The 12386-nt window shown below is 47.1% G+C and overlaps 21 non-coding genes across 21 annotated transcripts; 7 read left to right on the top strand and 14 right to left on the bottom strand.

The window, feature by feature from the left end:
* The first annotated feature begins 709 nt into the window (after positions 1 to 709).
* Positions 710 to 783, top strand: TRNAN-GUU (transfer RNA asparagine (anticodon GUU)). Its single transcript has one exon. It is a non-coding gene; the product is annotated as a tRNA-Asn (tRNA).
* Positions 784 to 1210: 427 nt separating this feature from the next.
* TRNAY-GUA (transfer RNA tyrosine (anticodon GUA)) lies at positions 1211 to 1296 on the bottom strand. Its single transcript is given in 2 exon segments — positions 1211 to 1246; positions 1260 to 1296. It is a non-coding gene; the product is annotated as a tRNA-Tyr (tRNA).
* Positions 1297 to 1402: 106 nt separating this feature from the next.
* On the bottom strand, positions 1403 to 1475 carry TRNAA-AGC (transfer RNA alanine (anticodon AGC)). Its single transcript has one exon. It is a non-coding gene; the product is annotated as a tRNA-Ala (tRNA).
* Positions 1476 to 2313: 838 nt separating this feature from the next.
* TRNAN-GUU (transfer RNA asparagine (anticodon GUU)) lies at positions 2314 to 2387 on the top strand. Its single transcript has one exon. It is a non-coding gene; the product is annotated as a tRNA-Asn (tRNA).
* A 427-nt stretch (positions 2388 to 2814) lies between these two features.
* TRNAY-GUA (transfer RNA tyrosine (anticodon GUA)) lies at positions 2815 to 2900 on the bottom strand. The gene is given in 2 exon segments: positions 2815 to 2850; positions 2864 to 2900. It is a non-coding gene; the product is annotated as a tRNA-Tyr (tRNA).
* Positions 2901 to 3006: 106 nt separating this feature from the next.
* TRNAA-AGC (transfer RNA alanine (anticodon AGC)) lies at positions 3007 to 3079 on the bottom strand. The gene has a single exon. It is a non-coding gene; the product is annotated as a tRNA-Ala (tRNA).
* Positions 3080 to 3911: 832 nt separating this feature from the next.
* TRNAN-GUU (transfer RNA asparagine (anticodon GUU)) lies at positions 3912 to 3985 on the top strand. Its single transcript has one exon. It is a non-coding gene; the product is annotated as a tRNA-Asn (tRNA).
* Positions 3986 to 4412: 427 nt separating this feature from the next.
* Positions 4413 to 4498, bottom strand: TRNAY-GUA (transfer RNA tyrosine (anticodon GUA)). Its single transcript is given in 2 exon segments — positions 4413 to 4448; positions 4462 to 4498. It is a non-coding gene; the product is annotated as a tRNA-Tyr (tRNA).
* Positions 4499 to 4604: 106 nt separating this feature from the next.
* Positions 4605 to 4677, bottom strand: TRNAA-AGC (transfer RNA alanine (anticodon AGC)). Its single transcript has one exon. It is a non-coding gene; the product is annotated as a tRNA-Ala (tRNA).
* Positions 4678 to 5514: 837 nt separating this feature from the next.
* Positions 5515 to 5588, top strand: TRNAN-GUU (transfer RNA asparagine (anticodon GUU)). Its single transcript has one exon. It is a non-coding gene; the product is annotated as a tRNA-Asn (tRNA).
* Positions 5589 to 6015: 427 nt separating this feature from the next.
* On the bottom strand, positions 6016 to 6101 carry TRNAY-GUA (transfer RNA tyrosine (anticodon GUA)). Its single transcript is given in 2 exon segments — positions 6016 to 6051; positions 6065 to 6101. It is a non-coding gene; the product is annotated as a tRNA-Tyr (tRNA).
* A 106-nt stretch (positions 6102 to 6207) lies between these two features.
* Positions 6208 to 6280, bottom strand: TRNAA-AGC (transfer RNA alanine (anticodon AGC)). Its single transcript has one exon. It is a non-coding gene; the product is annotated as a tRNA-Ala (tRNA).
* An 838-nt stretch (positions 6281 to 7118) lies between these two features.
* Positions 7119 to 7192, top strand: TRNAN-GUU (transfer RNA asparagine (anticodon GUU)). Its single transcript has one exon. It is a non-coding gene; the product is annotated as a tRNA-Asn (tRNA).
* Positions 7193 to 7620: 428 nt separating this feature from the next.
* TRNAY-GUA (transfer RNA tyrosine (anticodon GUA)) lies at positions 7621 to 7706 on the bottom strand. Its single transcript is given in 2 exon segments — positions 7621 to 7656; positions 7670 to 7706. It is a non-coding gene; the product is annotated as a tRNA-Tyr (tRNA).
* A 106-nt stretch (positions 7707 to 7812) lies between these two features.
* On the bottom strand, positions 7813 to 7885 carry TRNAA-AGC (transfer RNA alanine (anticodon AGC)). The gene has a single exon. It is a non-coding gene; the product is annotated as a tRNA-Ala (tRNA).
* Positions 7886 to 8717: 832 nt separating this feature from the next.
* On the top strand, positions 8718 to 8791 carry TRNAN-GUU (transfer RNA asparagine (anticodon GUU)). The gene has a single exon. It is a non-coding gene; the product is annotated as a tRNA-Asn (tRNA).
* Positions 8792 to 9218: 427 nt separating this feature from the next.
* Positions 9219 to 9304, bottom strand: TRNAY-GUA (transfer RNA tyrosine (anticodon GUA)). Its single transcript is given in 2 exon segments — positions 9219 to 9254; positions 9268 to 9304. It is a non-coding gene; the product is annotated as a tRNA-Tyr (tRNA).
* Positions 9305 to 9410: 106 nt separating this feature from the next.
* Positions 9411 to 9483, bottom strand: TRNAA-AGC (transfer RNA alanine (anticodon AGC)). Its single transcript has one exon. It is a non-coding gene; the product is annotated as a tRNA-Ala (tRNA).
* An 839-nt stretch (positions 9484 to 10322) lies between these two features.
* Positions 10323 to 10396, top strand: TRNAN-GUU (transfer RNA asparagine (anticodon GUU)). The gene has a single exon. It is a non-coding gene; the product is annotated as a tRNA-Asn (tRNA).
* A 427-nt stretch (positions 10397 to 10823) lies between these two features.
* On the bottom strand, positions 10824 to 10909 carry TRNAY-GUA (transfer RNA tyrosine (anticodon GUA)). Its single transcript is given in 2 exon segments — positions 10824 to 10859; positions 10873 to 10909. It is a non-coding gene; the product is annotated as a tRNA-Tyr (tRNA).
* A 106-nt stretch (positions 10910 to 11015) lies between these two features.
* Positions 11016 to 11088, bottom strand: TRNAA-AGC (transfer RNA alanine (anticodon AGC)). Its single transcript has one exon. It is a non-coding gene; the product is annotated as a tRNA-Ala (tRNA).
* Positions 11089 to 12386: the final 1298 nt, after the last annotated feature.

Genomic DNA, 12386 nt, shown 5'->3' on the forward strand with positions numbered 1-12386 from the left:
TTTTTTTTAAGTGCGGATACCATTTTGCCATAGTAGAAGATCATCGGAGGAGTTTATAGGGTGACGGGGGGCTTATGAATACATGCACACCTCTTCCAAGCAAACCCTTTGCACATATGTGCAGAACTGAGTGGTAAGGCATGAAAAAAGCCTTAATAATTTGGAGAAGAAAGTTGCGACGCAGCAAATACGCATGCAGAGCCATTGGTCTTTTTGGCTGTGGGGCTGAAAAACACCCGGGCTATAGGAAATGCTGTGACGTGGGGAATTCTTCTTTTTCCATCAGCATGTGATGAGCAGGGATTTGGGCCTTTGGTTTATATTTTTGATCAGAAACGCGTTTGTGTTGACAGAAGAGACTTGGCGACTTCTATGAAAATGATCTCATAGCAGAGGATGGTTTCGATCCATCGACCTCTGGGTTATGGGCCCAGCACGCTTCCGCTGCGCCACTCTGCTGCTGGATGCTGCTACCTTGAGGAGAATTGTACTTATCGACTGACTTTTGAAAAGTGACTAGAAGGGAGGGTGTCTATGGGATGGAATCCGACAGCAGGATCTTATTGTCGGCAACTTGAGCTCTACTGAGCACCGGCAATTGTCTCTTTGTTTTTGCTGATTTCTTTTTGTCATATTATGTTCAAAGGTTCCCCTGAGGAACCTGCGCCTGGCCTGGCTGGGAGTTCCCGTGGAAAGGCCAGACATCTGCGTCTCTGTGGCGCAATCGGTTAGCGCGTTCGGCTGTTAACCGAAAGGTTGGTGGTTCAAGCCCACCCAGGGACGTGGGCCACTTTTGCTTGAGTAGCATGCTACGGGGGAAGAAGATTCCACGTTGGCTTTCATCTGCTCTTCCAATAAAAAGCCCTGTTGCTTGCTCGCTACCTCCCTTTTGAACTCCCTAGATACTACAGAAGAGACCTTTCTAAAAGAGCTCTTTGTCGATAGAGGGAAGGAGCTTAGCCGTGTTTTCCCAGGAACCATGGTCTCTTTTGCTGGCATCGCATGTTATGGGTGGAAAAGATTCCATGTTGGTTTTCAGCTGAGCTGCTCTCCCAACAAGTAAATCTCTGTTGCTCTCTGCCTTTGTTTTGACCTCCTCGGGTACAACGGAGGAAACCTTTCTAAAAGACCTGTTGTAGATGGACAGAAGGAGCATACCTGGGCTGTGTTGACCAGGAGGATGAACCATCCGATAGAATTCACAAAAAATTCCTTCGAGCCGGAATTGAACCAGCGACCTAAGGATTGCTGATTTACTGCTACAGTCCTCCGCTCTACCAGCTGAGCTATCGAAGGCATGTTTTGCTCATGCTTGAAAGCCTCCTAGTTTTAGCTGTTGGAGCCTTGAGCATGAGGTAAAAAGAAACTCTCGACTACCATGTGAAAAAAACAAAATCAGCTTTGGAGAATGCGGGCATCGATCCCGCTACCTCTCGCATGCTAAGCGAGCGCTCTACCACTTGAGCTAATCCCCCTGGCATGGTAGACTTGCCTTTACTTTCTTCCCACACCCTGTGGTGGCTTTCACATAAAGTCAGGTGTGACGTTGCATTGTTACATGGCAACTGATTTCTAAAAGTAGATCGCTTTTTTTTTTTTTTTTTTTTTTTTTAAGTGCGGATACCATTTTGCCATAGTAGAAGATCATCGGAGGAGTTTATAGGGTGACGGGGGGCTTATGAATACATGCACACCTCTTCCAAGCAAACCCTTTGCACATATGTGCAGAACTGAGTGGTAAGGCATGAAAAAAGCCTTAATAATTTGGAGAAGAAAGTTGCGACGCAGCAAATACGCATGCAGAGCCATTGGTCTTTTTGGCTGTGGGGCTGAAAAACACCCGGGCTATAGGAAATGCTGTGACGTGGGGAATTCTTCTTTTTCCATCAGCATGTGATGAGCAGGGATTTGGGCCTTTGGTTTATATTTTTGATCAGAAACGCGTTTGTGTTGACAGAAGAGACTTGGCGACTTCTATGAAAATGATCTCATAGCAGAGGATGGTTTCGATCCATCGACCTCTGGGTTATGGGCCCAGCACGCTTCCGCTGCGCCACTCTGCTGCTGGATGCTGCTACCTTGAGGAGAATTGTACTTATCGACTGACTTTTGAAAAGTGACTAGAAGGGAGGGTGTCTATGGGATGGAATCCGACAGCAGGATCTTATTGTCGGCAACTTGAGCTCTACTGAGCACCGGCAATTGTCTCTTTGTTTTTGCTGATTTCTTTTTGTCATATTATGTTCAAAGGTTCCCCTGAGGAACCTGCGCCTGGCCTGGCTGGGAGTTCCCGTGGAAAGGCCAGACATCTGCGTCTCTGTGGCGCAATCGGTTAGCGCGTTCGGCTGTTAACCGAAAGGTTGGTGGTTCAAGCCCACCCAGGGACGTGGGCCACTTTTGCTTGAGTAGCATGCTACGGGGGAAGAAGATTCCACGTTGGCTTTCATCTGCTCTTCCAATAAAAAGCCCTGTTGCTTGCTCGCTACCTCCCTTTTGAACTCCCTAGATACTACAGAAGAGACCTTTCTAAAAGAGCTCTTTGTCGATAGAGGGAAGGAGCTTAGCCGTGTTTTCCCAGGAACCATGGTCTCTTTTGCTGGCATCGCATGTTATGGGTGGAAAAGATTCCATGTTGGTTTTCAGCTGAGCTGCTCTCCCAACAAGTAAATCTCTGTTGCTCTCTGCCTTTGTTTTGACCTCCTCGGGTACAACGGAGGAAACCTTTCTAAAAGACCTGTTGTAGATGGACAGAAGGAGCATACCTGGGCTGTGTTGACCAGGAGGATGAACCATCCGATAGAATTCACAAAAAATTCCTTCGAGCCGGAATTGAACCAGCGACCTAAGGATTGCTGATTTACTGCTACAGTCCTCCGCTCTACCAGCTGAGCTATCGAAGGCATGTTTTGCTCATGCTTGAAAGCCTCCTAGTTTTAGCTGTTGGAGCCTTGAGCATGAGGTAAAAAGAAACTCTCGACTACCATGTGAAAAAAACAAAATCAGCTTTGGAGAATGCGGGCATCGATCCCGCTACCTCTCGCATGCTAAGCGAGCGCTCTACCACTTGAGCTAATCCCCCTGGCATGGTAGACTTGCCTTTACTTTCTTCCCACACCCTGTGGTGGCTTTCACATAAAGTCAGGTGTGACGTTGCATTGTTACATGGCAACTGATTTCTAAAAGTAGATCGCTTTTTTTTTTTTTTTTTTTAAGTGCGGATACCATTTTGCCATAGTAGAAGATCATCGGAGGAGTTTATAGGGTGACGGGGGGCTTATGAATACATGCACACCTCTTCCAAGCAAACCCTTTGCACATATGTGCAGAACTGAGTGGTAAGGCATGAAAAAAGCCTTAATAATTTGGAGAAGAAAGTTGCGACGCAGCAAATACGCATGCAGAGCCATTGGTCTTTTTGGCTGTGGGGCTGAAAAACACCCGGGCTATAGGAAATGCTGTGACGTGGGGAATTCTTCTTTTTCCATCAGCATGTGATGAGCAGGGATTTGGGCCTTTGGTTTATATTTTTGATCAGAAACGCGTTTGTGTTGACAGAAGAGACTTGGCGACTTCTATGAAAATGATCTCATAGCAGAGGATGGTTTCGATCCATCGACCTCTGGGTTATGGGCCCAGCACGCTTCCGCTGCGCCACTCTGCTGCTGGATGCTGCTACCTTGAGGAGAATTGTACTTATCGACTGACTTTTGAAAAGTGACTAGAAGGGAGGGTGTCTATGGGATGGAATCCGACAGCAGGATCTTATTGTCGGCAACTTGAGCTCTACTGAGCACCGGCAATTGTCTCTTTGTTTTTGCTGATTTCTTTTTGTCATATTATGTTCAAAGGTTCCCCTGAGGAACCTGCGCCTGGCCTGGCTGGGAGTTCCCGTGGAAAGGCCAGACATCTGCGTCTCTGTGGCGCAATCGGTTAGCGCGTTCGGCTGTTAACCGAAAGGTTGGTGGTTCAAGCCCACCCAGGGACGTGGGCCACTTTTGCTTGAGTAGCATGCTACGGGGGAAGAAGATTCCACGTTGGCTTTCATCTGCTCTTCCAATAAAAAGCCCTGTTGCTTGCTCGCTACCTCCCTTTTGAACTCCCTAGATACTACAGAAGAGACCTTTCTAAAAGAGCTCTTTGTCGATAGAGGGAAGGAGCTTAGCCGTGTTTTCCCAGGAACCATGGTCTCTTTTGCTGGCATCGCATGTTATGGGTGGAAAAGATTCCATGTTGGTTTTCAGCTGAGCTGCTCTCCCAACAAGTAAATCTCTGTTGCTCTCTGCCTTTGTTTTGACCTCCTCGGGTACAACGGAGGAAACCTTTCTAAAAGACCTGTTGTAGATGGACAGAAGGAGCATACCTGGGCTGTGTTGACCAGGAGGATGAACCATCCGATAGAATTCACAAAAAATTCCTTCGAGCCGGAATTGAACCAGCGACCTAAGGATTGCTGATTTACTGCTACAGTCCTCCGCTCTACCAGCTGAGCTATCGAAGGCATGTTTTGCTCATGCTTGAAAGCCTCCTAGTTTTAGCTGTTGGAGCCTTGAGCATGAGGTAAAAAGAAACTCTCGACTACCATGTGAAAAAAACAAAATCAGCTTTGGAGAATGCGGGCATCGATCCCGCTACCTCTCGCATGCTAAGCGAGCGCTCTACCACTTGAGCTAATCCCCCTGGCATGGTAGACTTGCCTTTACTTTCTTCCCACACCCTGTGGTGGCTTTCACATAAAGTCAGGTGTGACGTTGCATTGTTACATGGCAACTGATTTCTAAAAGTAGATCGCTTTTTTTTTTTTTTTTTTTTTTTTAAGTGCGGATACCATTTTGCCATAGTAGAAGATCATCGGAGGAGTTTATAGGGTGACGGGGGGCTTATGAATACATGCACACCTCTTCCAAGCAAACCCTTTGCACATATGTGCAGAACTGAGTGGTAAGGCATGAAAAAAGCCTTAATAATTTGGAGAAGAAAGTTGCGACGCAGCAAATACGCATGCAGAGCCATTGGTCTTTTTGGCTGTGGGGCTGAAAAACACCCGGGCTATAGGAAATGCTGTGACGTGGGGAATTCTTCTTTTTCCATCAGCATGTGATGAGCAGGGATTTGGGCCTTTGGTTTATATTTTTGATCAGAAACGCGTTTGTGTTGACAGAAGAGACTTGGCGACTTCTATGAAAATGATCTCATAGCAGAGGATGGTTTCGATCCATCGACCTCTGGGTTATGGGCCCAGCACGCTTCCGCTGCGCCACTCTGCTGCTGGATGCTGCTACCTTGAGGAGAATTGTACTTATCGACTGACTTTTGAAAAGTGACTAGAAGGGAGGGTGTCTATGGGATGGAATCCGACAGCAGGATCTTATTGTCGGCAACTTGAGCTCTACTGAGCACCGGCAATTGTCTCTTTGTTTTTGCTGATTTCTTTTTGTCATATTATGTTCAAAGGTTCCCCTGAGGAACCTGCGCCTGGCCTGGCTGGGAGTTCCCGTGGAAAGGCCAGACATCTGCGTCTCTGTGGCGCAATCGGTTAGCGCGTTCGGCTGTTAACCGAAAGGTTGGTGGTTCAAGCCCACCCAGGGACGTGGGCCACTTTTGCTTGAGTAGCATGCTACGGGGGAAGAAGATTCCACGTTGGCTTTCATCTGCTCTTCCAATAAAAAGCCCTGTTGCTTGCTCGCTACCTCCCTTTTGAACTCCCTAGATACTACAGAAGAGACCTTTCTAAAAGAGCTCTTTGTCGATAGAGGGAAGGAGCTTAGCCGTGTTTTCCCAGGAACCATGGTCTCTTTTGCTGGCATCGCATGTTATGGGTGGAAAAGATTCCATGTTGGTTTTCAGCTGAGCTGCTCTCCCAACAAGTAAATCTCTGTTGCTCTCTGCCTTTGTTTTGACCTCCTCGGGTACAACGGAGGAAACCTTTCTAAAAGACCTGTTGTAGATGGACAGAAGGAGCATACCTGGGCTGTGTTGACCAGGAGGATGAACCATCCGATAGAATTCACAAAAAATTCCTTCGAGCCGGAATTGAACCAGCGACCTAAGGATTGCTGATTTACTGCTACAGTCCTCCGCTCTACCAGCTGAGCTATCGAAGGCATGTTTTGCTCATGCTTGAAAGCCTCCTAGTTTTAGCTGTTGGAGCCTTGAGCATGAGGTAAAAAGAAACTCTCGACTACCATGTGAAAAAAACAAAATCAGCTTTGGAGAATGCGGGCATCGATCCCGCTACCTCTCGCATGCTAAGCGAGCGCTCTACCACTTGAGCTAATCCCCCTGGCATGGTAGACTTGCCTTTACTTTCTTCCCACACCCTGTGGTGGCTTTCACATAAAGTCAGGTGTGACGTTGCATTGTTACATGGCAACTGATTTCTAAAAGTAGATCGCTTTTTTTTTTTTTTTTTTTTTTTTTAAGTGCGGATACCATTTTGCCATAGTAGAAGATCATCGGAGGAGTTTATAGGGTGACGGGGGGCTTATGAATACATGCACACCTCTTCCAAGCAAACCCTTTGCACATATGTGCAGAACTGAGTGGTAAGGCATGAAAAAAGCCTTAATAATTTGGAGAAGAAAGTTGCGACGCAGCAAATACGCATGCAGAGCCATTGGTCTTTTTGGCTGTGGGGCTGAAAAACACCCGGGCTATAGGAAATGCTGTGACGTGGGGAATTCTTCTTTTTCCATCAGCATGTGATGAGCAGGGATTTGGGCCTTTGGTTTATATTTTTGATCAGAAACGCGTTTGTGTTGACAGAAGAGACTTGGCGACTTCTATGAAAATGATCTCATAGCAGAGGATGGTTTCGATCCATCGACCTCTGGGTTATGGGCCCAGCACGCTTCCGCTGCGCCACTCTGCTGCTGGATGCTGCTACCTTGAGGAGAATTGTACTTATCGACTGACTTTTGAAAAGTGACTAGAAGGGAGGGTGTCTATGGGATGGAATCCGACAGCAGGATCTTATTGTCGGCAACTTGAGCTCTACTGAGCACCGGCAATTGTCTCTTTGTTTTTGCTGATTTCTTTTTGTCATATTATGTTCAAAGGTTCCCCTGAGGAACCTGCGCCTGGCCTGGCTGGGAGTTCCCGTGGAAAGGCCAGACATCTGCGTCTCTGTGGCGCAATCGGTTAGCGCGTTCGGCTGTTAACCGAAAGGTTGGTGGTTCAAGCCCACCCAGGGACGTGGGCCACTTTTGCTTGAGTAGCATGCTACGGGGGAAGAAGATTCCACGTTGGCTTTCAATCTGCTCTTCCAATAAAAAGCCCTGTTGCTTGCTCGCTACCTCCCTTTTGAACTCCCTAGATACTACAGAAGAGACCTTTCTAAAAGAGCTCTTTGTCGATAGAGGGAAGGAGCTTAGCCGTGTTTTCCCAGGAACCATGGTCTCTTTTGCTGGCATCGCATGTTATGGGTGGAAAAGATTCCATGTTGGTTTTCAGCTGAGCTGCTCTCCCAACAAGTAAATCTCTGTTGCTCTCTGCCTTTGTTTTGACCTCCTCGGGTACAACGGAGGAAACCTTTCTAAAAGACCTGTTGTAGATGGACAGAAGGAGCATACCTGGGCTGTGTTGACCAGGAGGATGAACCATCCGATAGAATTCACAAAAAATTCCTTCGAGCCGGAATTGAACCAGCGACCTAAGGATTGCTGATTTACTGCTACAGTCCTCCGCTCTACCAGCTGAGCTATCGAAGGCATGTTTTGCTCATGCTTGAAAGCCTCCTAGTTTTAGCTGTTGGAGCCTTGAGCATGAGGTAAAAAGAAACTCTCGACTACCATGTGAAAAAAACAAAATCAGCTTTGGAGAATGCGGGCATCGATCCCGCTACCTCTCGCATGCTAAGCGAGCGCTCTACCACTTGAGCTAATCCCCCTGGCATGGTAGACTTGCCTTTACTTTCTTCCCACACCCTGTGGTGGCTTTCACATAAAGTCAGGTGTGACGTTGCATTGTTACATGGCAACTGATTTCTAAAAGTAGATCGCTTTTTTTTTTTTTTTTTTTAAGTGCGGATACCATTTTGCCATAGTAGAAGATCATCGGAGGAGTTTATAGGGTGACGGGGGGCTTATGAATACATGCACACCTCTTCCAAGCAAACCCTTTGCACATATGTGCAGAACTGAGTGGTAAGGCATGAAAAAAGCCTTAATAATTTGGAGAAGAAAGTTGCGACGCAGCAAATACGCATGCAGAGCCATTGGTCTTTTTGGCTGTGGGGCTGAAAAACACCCGGGCTATAGGAAATGCTGTGACGTGGGGAATTCTTCTTTTTCCATCAGCATGTGATGAGCAGGGATTTGGGCCTTTGGTTTATATTTTTGATCAGAAACGCGTTTGTGTTGACAGAAGAGACTTGGCGACTTCTATGAAAATGATCTCATAGCAGAGGATGGTTTCGATCCATCGACCTCTGGGTTATGGGCCCAGCACGCTTCCGCTGCGCCACTCTGCTGCTGGATGCTGCTACCTTGAGGAGAATTGTACTTATCGACTGACTTTTGAAAAGTGACTAGAAGGGAGGGTGTCTATGGGATGGAATCCGACAGCAGGATCTTATTGTCGGCAACTTGAGCTCTACTGAGCACCGGCAATTGTCTCTTTGTTTTTGCTGATTTCTTTTTGTCATATTATGTTCAAAGGTTCCCCTGAGGAACCTGCGCCTGGCCTGGCTGGGAGTTCCCGTGGAAAGGCCAGACATCTGCGTCTCTGTGGCGCAATCGGTTAGCGCGTTCGGCTGTTAACCGAAAGGTTGGTGGTTCAAGCCCACCCAGGGACGTGGGCCACTTTTGCTTGAGTAGCATGCTACGGGGGAAGAAGATTCCACGTTGGCTTTCATCTGCTCTTCCAATAAAAAGCCCTGTTGCTTGCTCGCTACCTCCCTTTTGAACTCCCTAGATACTACAGAAGAGACCTTTCTAAAAGAGCTCTTTGTCGATAGAGGGAAGGAGCTTAGCCGTGTTTTCCCAGGAACCATGGTCTCTTTTGCTGGCATCGCATGTTATGGGTGGAAAAGATTCCATGTTGGTTTTCAGCTGAGCTGCTCTCCCAACAAGTAAATCTCTGTTGCTCTCTGCCTTTGTTTTGACCTCCTCGGGTACAACGGAGGAAACCTTTCTAAAAGACCTGTTGTAGATGGACAGAAGGAGCATACCTGGGCTGTGTTGACCAGGAGGATGAACCATCCGATAGAATTCACAAAAAATTCCTTCGAGCCGGAATTGAACCAGCGACCTAAGGATTGCTGATTTACTGCTACAGTCCTCCGCTCTACCAGCTGAGCTATCGAAGGCATGTTTTGCTCATGCTTGAAAGCCTCCTAGTTTTAGCTGTTGGAGCCTTGAGCATGAGGTAAAAAGAAACTCTCGACTACCATGTGAAAAAAACAAAATCAGCTTTGGAGAATGCGGGCATCGATCCCGCTACCTCTCGCATGCTAAGCGAGCGCTCTACCACTTGAGCTAATCCCCCTGGCATGGTAGACTTGCCTTTACTTTCTTCCCACACCCTGTGGTGGCTTTCACATAAAGTCAGGTGTGACGTTGCATTGTTACATGGCAACTGATTTCTAAAAGTAGATCGCTTTTTTTTTTTTTTTTTTTTTTTTTTAAGTGCGGATACCATTTTGCCATAGTAGAAGATCATCGGAGGAGTTTATAGGGTGACGGGGGGCTTATGAATACATGCACACCTCTTCCAAGCAAACCCTTTGCACATATGTGCAGAACTGAGTGGTAAGGCATGAAAAAAGCCTTAATAATTTGGAGAAGAAAGTTGCGACGCAGCAAATACGCATGCAGAGCCATTGGTCTTTTTGGCTGTGGGGCTGAAAAACACCCGGGCTATAGGAAATGCTGTGACGTGGGGAATTCTTCTTTTTCCATCAGCATGTGATGAGCAGGGATTTGGGCCTTTGGTTTATATTTTTGATCAGAAACGCGTTTGTGTTGACAGAAGAGATTTGGCGACTTCTATGAAAATGATCTCATAGCAGAGGATGGTTTCGATCCATCGACCTCTGGGTTATGGGCCCAGCACGCTTCCGCTGCGCCACTCTGCTGCTGGATGCTGCTACCTTGAGGAGAATTGTACTTATCGACTGACTTTTGAAAAGTGACTAGAAGGGAGGGTGTCTATGGGATGGAATCCGACAGCAGGATCTTATTGTCGGCAACTTGAGCTCTACTGAGCACCGGCAATTGTCTCTTTGTTTTTGCTGATTTCTTTTTGTCATATTATGTTCAAAGGTTCCCCTGAGGAACCTGCGCCTGGCCTGGCTGGGAGTTCCCGTGGAAAGGCCAGACATCTGCGTCTCTGTGGCGCAATCGGTTAGCGCGTTCGGCTGTTAACCGAAAGGTTGGTGGTTCAAGCCCACCCAGGGACGTGGGCCACTTTTGCTTGAGTAGCATGCTACGGGGGAAGAAGATTCCACGTTGGCTTTCATCTGCTCTTCCAATAAAAAGCCCTGTTGCTTGCTCGCTACCTCCCTTTTGAACTCCCTAGATACTACAGAAGAGACCTTTCTAAAAGAGCTCTTTGTCGATAGAGGGAAGGAGCTTAGCCGTGTTTTCCCAGGAACCATGGTCTCTTTTGCTGGCATCGCATGTTATGGGTGGAAAAGATTCCATGTTGGTTTTCAGCTGAGCTGCTCTCCCAACAAGTAAATCTCTGTTGCTCTCTGCCTTTGTTTTGACCTCCTCGGGTACAACGGAGGAAACCTTTCTAAAAGACCTGTTGTAGATGGACAGAAGGAGCATACCTGGGCTGTGTTGACCAGGAGGATGAACCATCCGATAGAATTCACAAAAAATTCCTTCGAGCCGGAATTGAACCAGCGACCTAAGGATTGCTGATTTACTGCTACAGTCCTCCGCTCTACCAGCTGAGCTATCGAAGGCATGTTTTGCTCATGCTTGAAAGCCTCCTAGTTTTAGCTGTTGGAGCCTTGAGCATGAGGTAAAAAGAAACTCTCGACTACCATGTGAAAAAAACAAAATCAGCTTTGGAGAATGCGGGCATCGATCCCGCTACCTCTCGCATGCTAAGCGAGCGCTCTACCACTTGAGCTAATCCCCCTGGCATGGTAGACTTGCCTTTACTTTCTTCCCACACCCTGTGGTGGCTTTCACATAAAGTCAGGTGTGACGTTGCATTGTTACATGGCAACTGATTTCTAAAAGTAGATCGCTTTTTTTTTTTTTTTTTTTTTTTAAGTGCGGATACCATTTTGCCATAGTAGAAGATCATCGGAGGAGTTTATAGGGTGACGGGGGGCTTATGAATACATGCACACCTCTTCCAAGCAAACCCTTTGCACATATGTGCAGAACTGAGTGGTAAGGCATGAAAAAAGCCTTAATAATTTGGAGAAGAAAGTTGCGACGCAGCAAATACGCATGCAGAGCCATTGGTCTTTTTGGCTGTGGGGCTGAAAAACACCCGGGCTATAGGAAATGCTGTGACGTGGGGAATTCTTCTTTTTCCATCAGCATGTGATGAGCAGGGATTTGGGCCTTTGGTTTATATTTTTGATCAGAAACGCGTTTGTGTTGACAGAAGAGATTTGGCGACTTCTATGAAAATGATCTCATAGCAGAGGATGGTTTCGATCCATCGACCTCTGGGTTATGGGCCCAGCACGCTTCCGCTGCGCCACTCTGCTGCTGGATGCTGCTACCTTGAGGAGAATTGTACTTATCGACTGACTTTTGAAAAGTGACTAGAAGGGAGGGTGTCTATGGGATGGAATCCGACAGCAGGATCTTATTGTCGGCAACTTGAGCTCTACTGAGCACAGGCAATTGTCTCTTTGTTTTTGCTGATTTCTTTTTGTCATATTATGTTCAAAGGTTCCCCTGAGGAACCTGCGCCTGGCCGGGCTGGGAGTTCCCGTGGAAAGGCCAGACATCTGCGTCTCTGTGGTGCAATCGGTTAGCGCGTTCGGCTGTTAACCGAAAGGTTGGTGGTTCAAGCCCACCCAGGGACATGGGCCACTTTTGCTTGAGTAGCATGCTACGGGGGAAGAAGATTCCACGTTGGCTTTCATCTGCTCTTCCAATAAAAAGCCCTGTTGCTTGCTCGCTATCTACCTTTTGAACTCCCTAGATACTACAGAAGAGACCTTTCTAAAAGAGCTCTTTGTCGATAGAGGGAAGGAGCTTAGCCGTGCTTTCCCAGGAACCATGGTCTCTTTTGCTGGCATCGCATGTTATGGGTGGAAAAGATTCCATGTTGGTTTTCAGCTGAGCTGCTCTCCCAACAAGTAAATCTCTGTTGCTCTCTGCCTTTGTTTTGACCTCCTCGGGTACAACGGAGGAAACCTTTCTAAAAGACCTGTTTTAGATGGACTGAAGGAGCATACCTGGGCTGTGTTG

This window comes from Anomaloglossus baeobatrachus, chromosome 3, assembly GCF_048569485.1.
Source record: "Anomaloglossus baeobatrachus isolate aAnoBae1 chromosome 3, aAnoBae1.hap1, whole genome shotgun sequence".
In the NCBI taxonomy this organism is placed as follows: domain Eukaryota; kingdom Metazoa; phylum Chordata; class Amphibia; order Anura; family Aromobatidae; genus Anomaloglossus; species Anomaloglossus baeobatrachus.